Below are 14,098 nucleotides of genomic sequence, written 5' to 3'. Positions count from 1 at the left end.
AAGAAACTGAAGGTATTAGAATAGGCAAAACAAAACAAAGCTATCAGTCTTTGCAGATGACATAATGATATATTTAGAGAATCCTAGAGAATCAAGTAAAAAATTACTTGAAAAAATAGACAACTTTAGCAAAGTTTCAGGCTATAAAATAAACCCACACAAATCATCGACATTTCTATATGTAAGCAACAAAGCCCAACAACAAGAGATAGAAAGAGAAATTCCATTTAAAGTTACTGTATTCATTAAATTGAAAAGTTTTTGTACAAACAAAGCTGATGCAACTAAGATTACAAGGAAGGTAGAAAATTGGGAAAGAAATTTTACAACCATTGTCTCTGATAAGGGCCTCATTTCTAAAATATATAGAGAATTAATTCAAATTTATAGGAATACAAGTCATTCCCAATTGATAAATGGTCAAAGGATATGAACAGGCAGTTGTCAGATGAAGAAATTAAAGCCATCTATAGTCATATGAAAAAATGCCCTAAATCGTTATTGATTAGAGAAATGCCAATCAAAACAACTCTGAGATACCACATCACACCTATCAGATTGGCCAACATGACAAAATGGGAAAATAATAAATGTTGGAGAAGATATGGGAAAATTGTAACACTAATGCATTGTTGGTGGAGTTGTGAAATGATCCAACTATTTTGGAGAGCAATTTGGAACTGTGCCCAAAGGGCTATAAAAATGTGCATACCCTTTGATCCAGCAATAGCACTTCTAGGGCTATATATCCCAAAGACATCATACAAATGTGAAAAGGACTCACATGTACAAAAATATGCATAGCAGCTCTTTTTGTGGTAGCAAAGAACTGGAAATTGAGAGGATGCCCATCAGTTGGGGAATAGCTGAACAAGTTGTGGTATATGAATGTAATGGAATAGTATTGTGCTATAAGACAATAGACTTCAGAAAAACCTGGAAAGAATTGTATGGTCTGATGCTAAGTGAGGTGAACAGAACCAGAAGAATGTTGTACACAGTAACAGCCACGTTGTGCAATGACTAATATTGATAAACTTAACCCTTCCCAGCAACACAAGGATCTAAGACATCTCCAAAGGCCTTGGGATGGAAAATGCTATTCATATCCAAATGGAGTTTGAATGAAGATCAAAGCATATTATTTGCTATTTCTTTTTCTTCTGTTGTGTTCTGTTTCCTCTTTCTGTTGGTTCCTTCTATTGGTTCTAATTCTTACTTACCACATTACAAATGTGAAAATATGTTTAATAGGAATGTACATGTATAGCCTATACCAGATTGCATGCCATCTTGGGAAGGGAGGTAAAGAAGGAGGGGAAGAAAAATTTCAAAACTCAAAAGCTTATGGAAGTGATTGTTGATAAATCAAAATAATTTAATAAAGTTTAAAAAAAGCCAATGGGCCAATGTCATCATAATATGCTACAAACAATAACCACTTATAGAATGGGTAAAAATAAATGATTGTTTTACTCTATTCAATGGAACATTGTGTCCAAGTGGTGCTTTTCTGGGGAGGATTGTTTTGGTGCTATACCTACACATTTTAGGCTACATCTTGTGTCATTACATGTATATAACAGTCCAAAGACATATTTCTTGGCTTTGACTTTCTGATTCCTCAGACTGTAAATGATGGGACAACTGCTGCCCGAAGACAGCATACTGCATCATGGTGATGCCGTAGTGTAAGGGCTGACAGATGGCCACAAAACAGTCATAGGACATGGCCCTTAGCAAAGCAAACTTTGTCACTTCAAAGAAGAGAAGGGAAAAAGACCTCAGCTGTGAAGCTAAGAAAGGAGAGGGATTGAAGGACAGTCAAGGAGTTTATGATGAATTTATGAAGCATGATTAAGTTATGGCAGATATTTGGCAAGCATATTTTGCTGAGGAAAAGAAAAACATATATGAGAGCAAAAATGTGAGAGAGTAATAATAACAGCAATGCTGAGAAGATTCCCCACCTCAGGCCACCAGTAAATCAGTAGGAAGAATATAGTGTGCAAGATCTGCATTTCCTGTGTTTCATGGGACCTGGAATACACCATTAAGAATAAACTCTTCTATCTACTCTTAAGGAGAACGCAATCTAATAGTTAATTAAGTCATATTCACAGATATAATTCACATAACAAATTACATGAAAAATATCATAAAAATGATAATAGATGAGTACATTTGAGATTGCAAAACTAAATTGTTTTAATATCTGAGATAAAAGGTCATGGGGAGGGAAGGGATAACCATTTAATGAGGGACCCCAGCCATGTTGACTTCACTACAAGGTCAACTCACTGCTTACACTTCATTAGCTCTTTACCAGCATCACTCCCCCTGTGTAAGCTATACCTACTTCCTCTTCCAGTTCCCTTTCTGTCCTGGCTTCCTCTATTACAATGACATATCCTGGAGACATCTGGATTAATTGTATTTGTAACTCTAGCTCTTTTTTTTTTTTTGCAAGTGATAATTTTAGTAATTTTTATCCAATTATGTGTAACAAAAATTCTTAATATATATTTTTTTTAATTTTGAGTTTAAATTACCTCACTCCTTCTGTCCCTCCCTGGCCTCTTCCTTCAAAAGGCAAGCAATGTGATAGAGATAATACATCTACAGTCATCAAAAACTTATTTTTGTATTAGACGTCTTGCAAAAGAAAATGCAAACAAAATAAAATACAGAAAACAATAAGAGATATAAACGAAGTAGAAAAAAAACAGTAGGGTTTAATCTACATTTGGACTCCATCAGGTCTTTCTCTTCAGGTAGGTACCATTTTTCATTATAAGTCTTGGATCATTGAATTGCTGAAAATAGCTAAGTCATTCACAGCTGAACATCTTATACTACTTTTATTACTGTGTACAGTGTTCTCCTGGTTCTGCTGACTTTACTTTGCAGCAGTTTATATAAGTTTTATCTGAAACCATCCTGCTCATTATTTCTTATATACAAGAGTATCACATAACAATCACATACCACAATTTGTTTAGCCATTCCCTAGTTAATGGTCATCCCATGAATTTCCAGTTCTTTTATACCAGAAAAAGAGCTGCTATAAATATTATTTTATATATTTCCTTTTCCTTTAATTTTAGAACTTTTTAGGATATAGACTTAGCAGTAGTATCGCTGGGCCAAAGAGTATTCGTGAATTTATAAATCTTTGGGCATAATTCCAAATTATTCTCCAGAATGGTAGGAATAGTTCACAACTCCACCAACAGTGCATTAGGGTTACAATTTTTCCATAACCCCATCAACATTTACCATTTTCCTTTCCTGTCATGTTAGCCAGTCTGACATATGTGAGTTGGTACCTCAGAGTTGTTTTCTCTAATCAAGAGTGACCATTTATCAATTGGGAATGACTTGTATTCTTATAAATTTGACTCAGTTCTCTATATATTTTAGAAATGAGGCCTGTAACAGAGAAACTTGCTGTAAATTCTGCCCCCCCACCCCAGTTTCCTGCTTTCCTTCTAATCTTGGCCACACTTGTTTTGGTTGAGCCAAAATGTTTAATTTAATATAATCAGAATTATTCATTTTGCATCCTATAATGCTCTCTATCTCATTTAGTCATAAATTCTCTCCTTATCCATAGATCTGTCAGTTAAATATTTGCTTTTGATATCAGTCTTTATGTCTAAAACATGGGCCCATTTTCACTTTATCTTGGTTTACAATGTGAGATGCTGCTCTACACCTGGTTTTTAGACAAATGTTTTCCAGTTTTCCCAGCAATTTTTGTTAAATAGTGAGTTCTTGTCCCAAAACCTAGGAACAATGCAGCTACTCCCATAGGCCACTCCTGGATCTCCAGAGTGCAGCCTGCACTGCACTGTAATAGGCCTGACCACCACTCTGCTGAAACAGACTCTTCAAGCCAACCTCCTTAGCTGTCTTTGACTAGAAAATTATTTTACTCTGACTTTTTGTTGGTTATGCCACACTAGAATTTGATTTGATGTATCATTTTAAAGATTTTGGAGGGAGATTTGGGGAAGCTCAGGTGAGTCCCTGCCTTTCCTCTGCCATCTACCTCTACCTCTTTAGAAAGCAAAAAATTAGCACTTGATAAATCTTTGCTCTCTGTCCCTCCATCCATTTATACTACTACCTCTCTCTGTTTCTCTGTCTGTCTGTCTCTCTCTGTCTGTCTGTCTCTCTGTCTCTCTTTCTCCAGAGCTATTCAATTAAACAAATTTTCTTTAATTGTCTCCTAAGAATGATAGATGCTATGCAAGATGGTAGGTAAATATAAAGTTAAGTAAAAGAAGTCTTTTGTTCTAAAGGAGCTTGAAATTAATATTCAATAATCTCTGAAGCACCTACTAGGTGATATAAAGGCAAAACTGAAACAGACTTTGCCATCAAGAAGTTTACATAGGATCTGATTAGTACAAATAATTAATGCCCTGAGTTGGTTGCATTTTCGAATTCACACCAGATATTTCTTTTGAAGTAATAACCAATTACCATATTTTTCATAATTGTGACTTCAAATTATGCCAGTTGAACTATACATGATCACTTCAAGAGAGCTATAACTTTTACTAATTAACTCAGCTGTATGCTATTGAAAGGGAACAGAGAATCTACCAGGAGAGATAATTTATGGCATTTCCACTTCTAGATGTAATAGAAAATAAAACAAAGTAGTAAAGTCGGAGCTTGAAGCCAATTATTCTGATCAGTTACCATGAGGATGAACTACTCCAAGAGCTAATTGACTTTGAAAAGTAATTAGGAATGGCACTGTGATTTTATTTCTACATGCACTGCTGGAGAAAAAAATTATATCTACCAATGCAGATAGGTAAGAGAGAGATAGAGTTAGAGGTACAGATGGAAATGAGAGAGAGAGAGAGAGAGAGAGAGAGAGAGAGAGAGTGATATACAAATATATGTAAGTAGGGACATATGGTAAAGAAATAAATGAATAGACAGATATATAGATGGATGCTACAGACAACAATAGAGATATTGATGGAGTGATATACATATATACATATATGTGCATATCAACATACACAAAGTGTGTTTATATATGTAAATATTTATACAATGTACATTTCTATACATAAAATAGTGTTCATATACCCATATGTATGTAGATATATGTATTTATGGAGAGAGAGACAGAGGTGGTAGAGAGAAACATACATACACGCATGCATGAATGCATGCACACATGCATACATATATCTGTATCACCCTTCCACTTCACCATAAATACTCTTCTAAACCTCATCCTTTTTCCAAAGTTCTCCCCCAAACCTGAACTCCACATTAGAATAAATTTTCCAATCTTCCAAATATCAATCATTTGTTCTCACAGTTCAACCATTTTAACAGCATTGCCAAAACTCAGTGGCCCTGAATTCACTAATCTAGCATAATCTCCCTCCTGCCCCATAGGCATTCCTACATACATTTACCTGCAACAGACATACACCTATACACATTCACATTTACAAACACACTCACCCATACTTATGTAAACAAAACACAAACATACTGTAAATTGTAAAACATATTGTTATGCTCCAGGCTTCTCTTTTCCCCTTTATAACCAAAACTGAGAAAGAAGTTACAGGCCTAGAAACCTCAGAGGACAACATGACAAAATTTTGACTAAGAAATGAGTAGCATTTGCTTTATTTCTTGTACATGTAAATGCCCATTTTCTAATCAGAAGAAGCTGAAAGATCTAGCCTCTATTTTAATCCATTCAGAAGCGGCCTCTGTCTGAAAGAGTTACTGAAGGTCATACAGCTTCTTTGAAAACAGCTGGGGAATTTCTGAGACCCTTGGTGGAGTCCATCATCTCTCTCTGAATGTCCCTATCAAATATGATCATATGAGTAGAAGCTCAAAACTGGAAGGAAACTTAAAGCTCAATTATCCAGGCCCTTTCTTTAGAAAGGAAGAACAGAGACATGCAGTGACTGACTCTAGGTTCCCCAGGCTGTAAATGACAAAGTCAGGGTTGAATAACTGTTTTCTGCTTCCAAATTCAGCTCTCTTTCCATTAGATTTATTCAAAAGGCGCCCCTCTGTGTTGCAACAAAACAAATTACTGGTAAAGGGAAGGAGGAAACAAAGGAGAAATTACAATTGAAAAACAGAGCTATCTTTCAGCTATCTTTGCAACACTCCATCATAAAGATTAAGCCACAGACAAAGCGCAACAAGGAATTGACCCTGTTGCCCAATTTTCCTTGTGAGTAGTAACACAAATTTGCAATTAACTGAAAGTAGAACTGGGGTCTATCATCATAGATTAGAAAAAAAATACGACTGATGTTTTCCGTAACAATATTGAGATTCACAAAGTATGTTACATATATCTTCTCTGATGAGCCTCAAAATGAGTCTGTGAGCTACAAAGATAATACTATGCATGTTACAGGCATGTTAATGGGGGGGGTTCTGCAAGGCTGAGGCTTACCCGTAGTCAAGTCACAGAAGGTCAACAAGCATTTAGTAAATGTCTACTATGTCCCAGGGGCTATGGTAAGCACTAGGGTTGCAAAGAAAGGCAAAAGACAGCCCCTGACCATAAGGGATTCACAGTCATTGGGGAGGAGAAAACAAGTAAATAAGTAGGTACAAATGGTATATACAGGAAGAATTGGAGATAATCTCAGAGGGAAGCTCATAAGAGCCAGAAGAAGAATGTGGACTAAGGTCTTACTCAATTCCAACCCACCAGACTATCCACAGTGTGCTGCCAAACTACCTCTGAAAGAAAGAAAGAAAGAAAGAAAGAAAGAAAGAAAGAAAGAAAGAAAGAAAGAAAGAAAGAAAGAAAGAAAGAAAAGAAGGAAAGGAAGAAGAAAGAAAGAAAGAAAGAAAGAAAGAAAGAAAGAAGAAAGAAAGAAGAAGAAAGAAAGAAGAAAGAAAGAAAGAAAGAAAGGAAGAAAGAAAGAAAGAAAGAAAGAAGAAAGAAAAGAAGGAAGGAAGGAAAGAAGAAGAAAGAAAGAAAGAAAGAAAGAAAGAAAGAAAGAAAGAAAGAAAGAAAGAAAGAAAGAAAGAAAGAAAGAAAGAAAGAAAGAAAGAAAGAAAGAAAGAAAAAGAAGGAAGGAAGGAAGGAAGAAAGAAAGAAAGAAAGAAAGAAAGAAAGAAAGAAAGAAAGAAAGAAAGAAAGGAAGGAAGGAAGGAAGGAAGGAAGGAAGGAAGGAAGGAAGGAAGGAAGGAAGGAAGGAAGGAAGGAAGGAAAGAAGGAAGGAAAGAAGGAAGGAAGGAAGGAAGAATCATATAGAGATCATCCCCATGATTTTAAGTTCACACAATAAGTACCTGAGCAAACTGAGTAGTCTCAAAGGAAAATAATTGTAACCATCATCATAATGAAAATACCTGAGTTTGTTCTGAAGTGTATACTTTCCATTGAATGCTGTCACTGTCATTATGTTCTCCACCTGCTTATAATTCTACACATGATCTGGAGACTATCTCTTTCCTCACGATTAATTCAATTCTTCCTGGAAGACTCAAAGATATGGGCAGTTACTGAAGTCTAAACCTCTGCACCTGTAGGCATTCTGGAGATTTTTAGTGATGCATTTCTTCTAGAACTTAGTGAAATACATTGCCCAGTGTCTTTTGGAGAAGGTCCTGTGAAATCTCCAGAGTATTCAAGATGAGCATCTTCATACCCTGGGTTGCTATGGATTCTCTGACCCATCTTTTGAGAATAATTAGATAGGATATAGTCTCTGTATAAACAACATGGGGGAACATGTTCTCCCTTCAGTCTCATTAAAATGTCAGCCATAAAACTGTAGGCTATTGGGACTCTCTCAGTCCATGACATTCTCAATCGATAGTCCATAAACATTTATTGAATGCCTACTATATGCCAGGCACTGTGTTAAGTGTAAAGGAAATGAGAGGGAGGAAGATGAAGGGGAGACAGTACCTAGCTGAAGGCCATAAGGGACAAATACAAAGGCAGTACAGCTGGTAGAAAATGAGAAGACAGTGTTGAGCTGCCCCATTAAGTGGAAGGTTGAGAGGTCATGATTCTGCCCTCCAGACAGAGAGTCCAATCAGAGGGGTAGAAGGCAGTAATGAGATATGAGTAGTGTGCTTCATTCAATCTCACAAGGTAATGTGATTTCACAATGAGTTTGTTTTATAAATGTTTAATTAATTTATTCATAATTCCTAATTCACTTTTAAAAATTTTAATTATTTAACATTACTTTTTTAGGTCTGTACTCCCAAGAGATTAAAGGAAAAGCAAAAGGTCTTATATGTACAAAAATATTTATAGAAGCTCTTTTTGTGCTTGCAAAGAATTGGAAATTGGGGGATGCCCATCACTTGAGGAATGGCTGAATAAGCTGTGGCATGTGATTGTGACAGAGAACTATTGTGCTATGAGAAATGATGAAGGCAACGATTTCAGAAAATCATGGGAAGGCTTATATGAACTGCTGCGAAGTAAACTGAGCAGAACCAAGAGATCGTTGTACATAATAACAGCAAAATTACAATCATAATCAACTAGGAAACATTTCATTACTGTTATCAATACAATGATCCAAGATGATTCCAAAGGACCCATGATGAAAGCCGCTATCCATCTCCAGAGAAAGAACCAATGAACTCTTTATGCAAATTGAAGTCAATTTCTTTCACTTTATTTTGCTTCTTTTGTGAAATGACTAATAGGGATATAAGTCCTGCATGATTTCACATATACTGATATTATATTGCTTGTTTTCTCAGTGGCCAGGAGAGGGGCACAAGGAAGAGAGAAAATTTAGAATTCAGGTTTTTTAATGTTAAAAATAAACGATTTTTTAAATTCCTATTTTCCTGATTCTGCTCAGCTCACCCAGCTTCGGTTCATAGAAGTTTCCCCACATTTTTCTAAAATCATCTTCCTAATCATTTCTTAGAGCAGTATAGTATTCATCACAATCATATACCACAACTTGTTCAGCCATTCCCCAATTGATGGGCATTCCCTCAATGTCCAATTCTTTGCCATCACAAAAAGAGTTGCTATAAAAATTTTAATATATTGGCCCTTTTCCTTTTTCTTTGATTCTTTGTCAAATAGCTCTAGAAGTGGGAATGCTGAGTCAAGGGTTATACACAATTTTATAGACCTTTGAGCATAGCTCCAAATTATTTTCTAGAATGGTTGGACCACTTCGCAACTCAATCAACAGTGCATTAGTGTCCCTGTTTTTCTACATCCCTTCCAGCATTAGTTATTTTGTTTTTCTGTCATATTAGTTAACCTGATAAACACGACATAGTACCTCGGAGTTTTTGGTTTTTTAATTGCATTTTTCTAATCAATAATGATTTAGAAATAGTGATTCTAATTTTTACATGACTATACTGAAAAATGACTGAATAACAACAACATAACATTAATGTGTAATTTTATAATTTAATAAATAAAAGAATTCATTGTTATATTTTTAAATATTGATTAATACACATAAATTTCCTATTTTTTAAATTCCAAATATAGTATCTTGACTTGCTTTTTCCAAAAGGCTAGGTGGTGAGGCAGCTAGGTGGCACAAGAGATATAGTACTGGGCCTAGAGTCAAGAAGACTCATCTAGAGTTCAAACCTGGCCTCATACACTCACGATCTGTGTAAACCTGGACAAGTAACTTAGCCTAATTTGCCTCAGTTTTCTCATCTGAAAAAATGAGCTAGAGAAGGAAATGACAAACCACTTCAGGATCTTTGCCAAGAAAACCCCAAATGGGGTCATAGAGTCAGACATGACTAAAACAACTGAACAAGAACAATTTCAGTATTATGAAAGCATTGTTGACACTTTTATTTGCATTTGAATTTTGGCAATGTATATAATGTTTTCACGGTACTGCTTTCCATGCATCCCATTATTTTAGTTAAGCCATTTTAACAACAGTTGTAACAGCAAGGCATTGGAAATCCAATGATTGTGGAAGGGCTAAACAAATGGTGGTCTTTTGATGGGCCACCACCAGTTGGTTCTTGCTCCTTTCTGCTCCATCCTCCTGGATAGACAGGGGCAGAGATGAATCCTTCTCAGATTTTTCCTCTTTCCTGGAAGAAATGTTGGCTGTTAGGATGTGATCTTCTCTAAGTTGCTGTCCTCTCTTGCCTGTCACCCATTTTAAATATTCAATTAGCTTCAACGAGTTAAAATAATGTTCTTGCCTTTCAGACCAGAGCCATTAAGTTATACCACACTATAATGGTCCAAAAATTATCATGGTCCTGTGAGGATGTACAACTGACTTTAGATTTTATCTCTTTTCTTTAATATTTTATTTTTCCCAATTACATGTAAAAACAATTTTAACACTCATTTTTCAAAAATGTTGAGTTCCCAATTCTCTTCCTCCCTCTCTTCTGCCCCCTCTCCCTGAGATGGTTAGCAATTTAATGTAGGTCATACATGTGCAATCATGCAAAACATATTTCAGTACTAGTCATGTTGTGAAAGTAAAAAACCCCACAAAAGTAATAAAGAAAGTGAAAAAAGTATGCTTTCATCTGGATTCAGACACTATTCGTTCTTTCTCTGGGTGTAGACAGCATTCTTCATCATGAGTCCTTTGGAAATTGTCTTGAATCATTGTATCTTTGAGAATAGCTAAGTCATTCACAGTTGATCATCTTGCAATATTTCTATTATTATGTACAATGTTCTCCTAGTTCTGCTCACTTCACTCAGCATCAGTTCATGTATTTCCAGGTTTTTGTGAAATCATCCTACTCTTATTTTTTACAATTATATATCACAACTTGCCCGGACATTTTCCAACTGATGGACATACCCTCAATTTCCAATTTTTTGCCATGACACAAAGAACTGGCATAAATATTTTTATACAAATAGGTCCTCTCCTCCTCTCTACTTTTTTTTTCATTTCTTTGGGATATGGAATTAGTAGTGGCATTGCTAGATCAAAGAGTATGCACAGTTTTATAACCTTTTGGATATACTTTAAAATTGCTCTTTAAAATTGTCACATCAGTTCACAACTCTACTAGCAGTACATGTCCCAACTTTCTCCCATCCTATCCAACTGTTATAATTTCCCATTACCATTATATGAGTCAATCTGACAGGTATGAAGTGGTACCTCAAAGTTGTTTTAATTCAAATTTTTTTAATCAATAATGATTTAGAGAACTTTTTCATGTGACTATAGATAGCCTTGATTTCATCTTCTAAAACTGCCTGTTCATATAGTTTGACCATTTATCAATTGGGGAACAACTTGATTTTTTACAAATTTGGCTAAGTGTTCTATATATTTGAAAAATGAAGCCTTTATCAGAGACACTTGCTATAAAAATGTCTTCCCATCCTTTTTGTTTTCCTTCTAAACTTGGCTACACTGGTTTTGTTTATGCAAAACCTTTTTAAATTAGCATAATCAAAATTATCCATCTTATATCATGTAATGCTGTCTATCTCATTTGGTCATATATTTTTCTCTTCTCCATAGATCTGAGGTAAACTATTCCTTACTCTCCTAATTTGTTTATGGTATCGTCAATTATGTTTAAATCATGCAATCATCTTGACCTTATCTTGGTATACAGTATAAGACACTGGTCAATACCTAGTTTCTGCTATCTTGTTTTCCAGTTTTCCCAGTAGTGTTTGTCATAAAACTTAGTTCTTGTCCAAAAAGTCTGGGTCTCTGATTTATCAGACATTAGATTACTATAGTTATTTACTACTATGTATTTTGTACCTAATCTATTCCACTGATCCACCACTTTTATTTCTTAGCCAGTACCAGATTGTTTTCATGATTACCACTTTATAATACAGTTGGAAATCTGAATAGAAAGGCCACCATCCTTCACATTTTTTTTAATTAATTCCCTCAATACCTTGACCTTTTGTGTTTCTGGATAAATTTTGTTATTTTTTTCTAGCTCTACAGAATAATTTTCGATAGTTTGATTGCTATGACACAGAATAAATTAGCTTAGGTAGAATTGTCATTTTATCATATTGGCTCAGCCTATCCATGAGAAATTGATATTTTCCCAGTTATGTAGGTATAACTTTATTTGTATGAATATTGTTTTGTAATTGTGTTCATATAGTTCCTGGGTTTGTCTTGACAGGTACATTCCCAAGTATTTTATATTGCTTACAGTTATTTTCAATGTAATTTCTCTTTCTATCTCTTGCTGCTGGTCTTTGGTGGTCATATATAGAAATGTTGATGATTTATATGGGTTTATTTTATATCCTGCAACTTTGCTAAAGTTGTTAATTATTTCAACTAGTTTTTTTTTTAAATTTGATTCTCTAAGTATGCCATCATATCATTGGCAAACAGTGATAGTTTTGTTTCCTCATTGCCTATTCTAATTTCTTTGATTTCTTTTTTATCTTCTTATTGCTTTTTCTATTCCTTTTTAATTGCATGCCCAATTCATTGATCTACTCTTTTTCTATTTTATTGATGTGAACATTTAGAGATATAAATTCTCTCCTGACTACTGCTTTGGCTGCATTCCACATGTTTTGGTAGGTTATCCCACTGTTATCATTCTCTTTAACAAAATTATTGATTGCTTCTGTTATTTGTTCTTTGACCAACTCATTCTTTAAGATTCAGTTATTTATTTTCCAATTAATTTTAATCTATCTTTCCATGGCTATTTATCTAATGTGATTTATATTGTATGGTGATCTGAAGAGGATGCATATAACATTTCTGCCTATCTGCATGTGACCATGAGGTTTTCATGCAATAATACATGGTCATTTTTGTGTAAGTGTCATGTACCACTTCTCCAGAGGTCTATCATATCTAACTGTTACAAAATTCCATTCATCTCCTTAATTTTTTTCTGGTTTATCTCTTTTTTAGGTTTACCTAGTTCTGAGAGGAGAAAGTTGAGGTACCCTACTAGTACAATGGTACTGTCTACTTCCTCCTGTAATTAATTTAGCTTCTCCTTTAACAATTTGGATCCTATACCTTTGGTGCATATATGTTTAATATTGATATTACTTTATTGTCTATGATACTTTTGGCAAGATGTATTTTGCTTCCTTTTCCCTTTGCGTTAGATATATTTTTTGCTTTTGTTTTAAGATCATGATTGCTATCTTTGCTTTTTTTATACTTCAGCTGAAACAGAATAGATTTTTCTCCATCTCCTTATCTTTACCAACGTGTGTGCATCTCTCTGCTTCAAATGTGTTTCTTGTAATGGATATATTATAGGATCATGATTTTTAATCCACTCTGCTATCTGCTTTTGTTTTATGAGTGAGTTCATCTCATTTACAATCATGGTTGCTAATTTGAATTTCTCCATCCTATTTTTCCCATTTATCCTTCTCTCTCTCACTCATTCTCTCTCTCACTCTCACTTTTGCTCTCACTCTACTTTCACCCTGTCCCTTCTCAAAAGTGTTTTACTTTTGACCACTGCCTCCCTCAATCTCTCCTACCTTCTATCACTGTTACCCTTTTCTTGTCTTCCCCTTTCTTACTACATCCCTATAGGGTAAGATAGATTTCTATACCCAACTTAATATGTCTATTATTCCATCTGTGAGCCAATTCCAGTGAAAGTGCATTTCCTACCCCAGCCATCTTTCTGTCTCCTGTAACAGGTCTTTCGAACCTCTTTATGTGAAATACTTTACCCCATTCTGCCTCTACTTTCCCTCTTCTCGAAGTACAATCCTCTTTCTCACACCTTAACTTTGTTTTGGTTTACTTTGGTTTCTTTTTTTTATGTCATCCCATCAAAGTAAATTTGTAGTAGCACTCTCTGTCTATGTATATTCCTTCTAACTGCCCTAATAGTGATAAAGTTCTTAAGAATCACAAGTATCATCTTCCTATATAGGGATGTAAATAGTTTAACCTTCTAGAATCCCTTATGCTTTCTCTTTCTTGTTTACCTTTTTATGCTTCTCTTAAGTCTTATATTTTTAAAGTCAAATTTTCTTTTCAGCTCTGATCTTTTCACAAGGAATGTTGAAAGCCCTCTATTTCATTGAATATACATTTTCCCCCTAAAGGATTATATTCAGTTTCATTGAATGAGTGATTCTTAGTGG

This window comes from Phascolarctos cinereus, unplaced genomic scaffold (genome assembly GCF_003287225.1).
Source record: "Phascolarctos cinereus isolate Bilbo 61053 unplaced genomic scaffold, phaCin_HiC Scaffold_9;HRSCAF=440, whole genome shotgun sequence".
NCBI lineage: Eukaryota > Metazoa > Chordata > Mammalia > Diprotodontia > Phascolarctidae > Phascolarctos > Phascolarctos cinereus.
Note: the sequence above shows the minus strand (reverse complement) of the source record.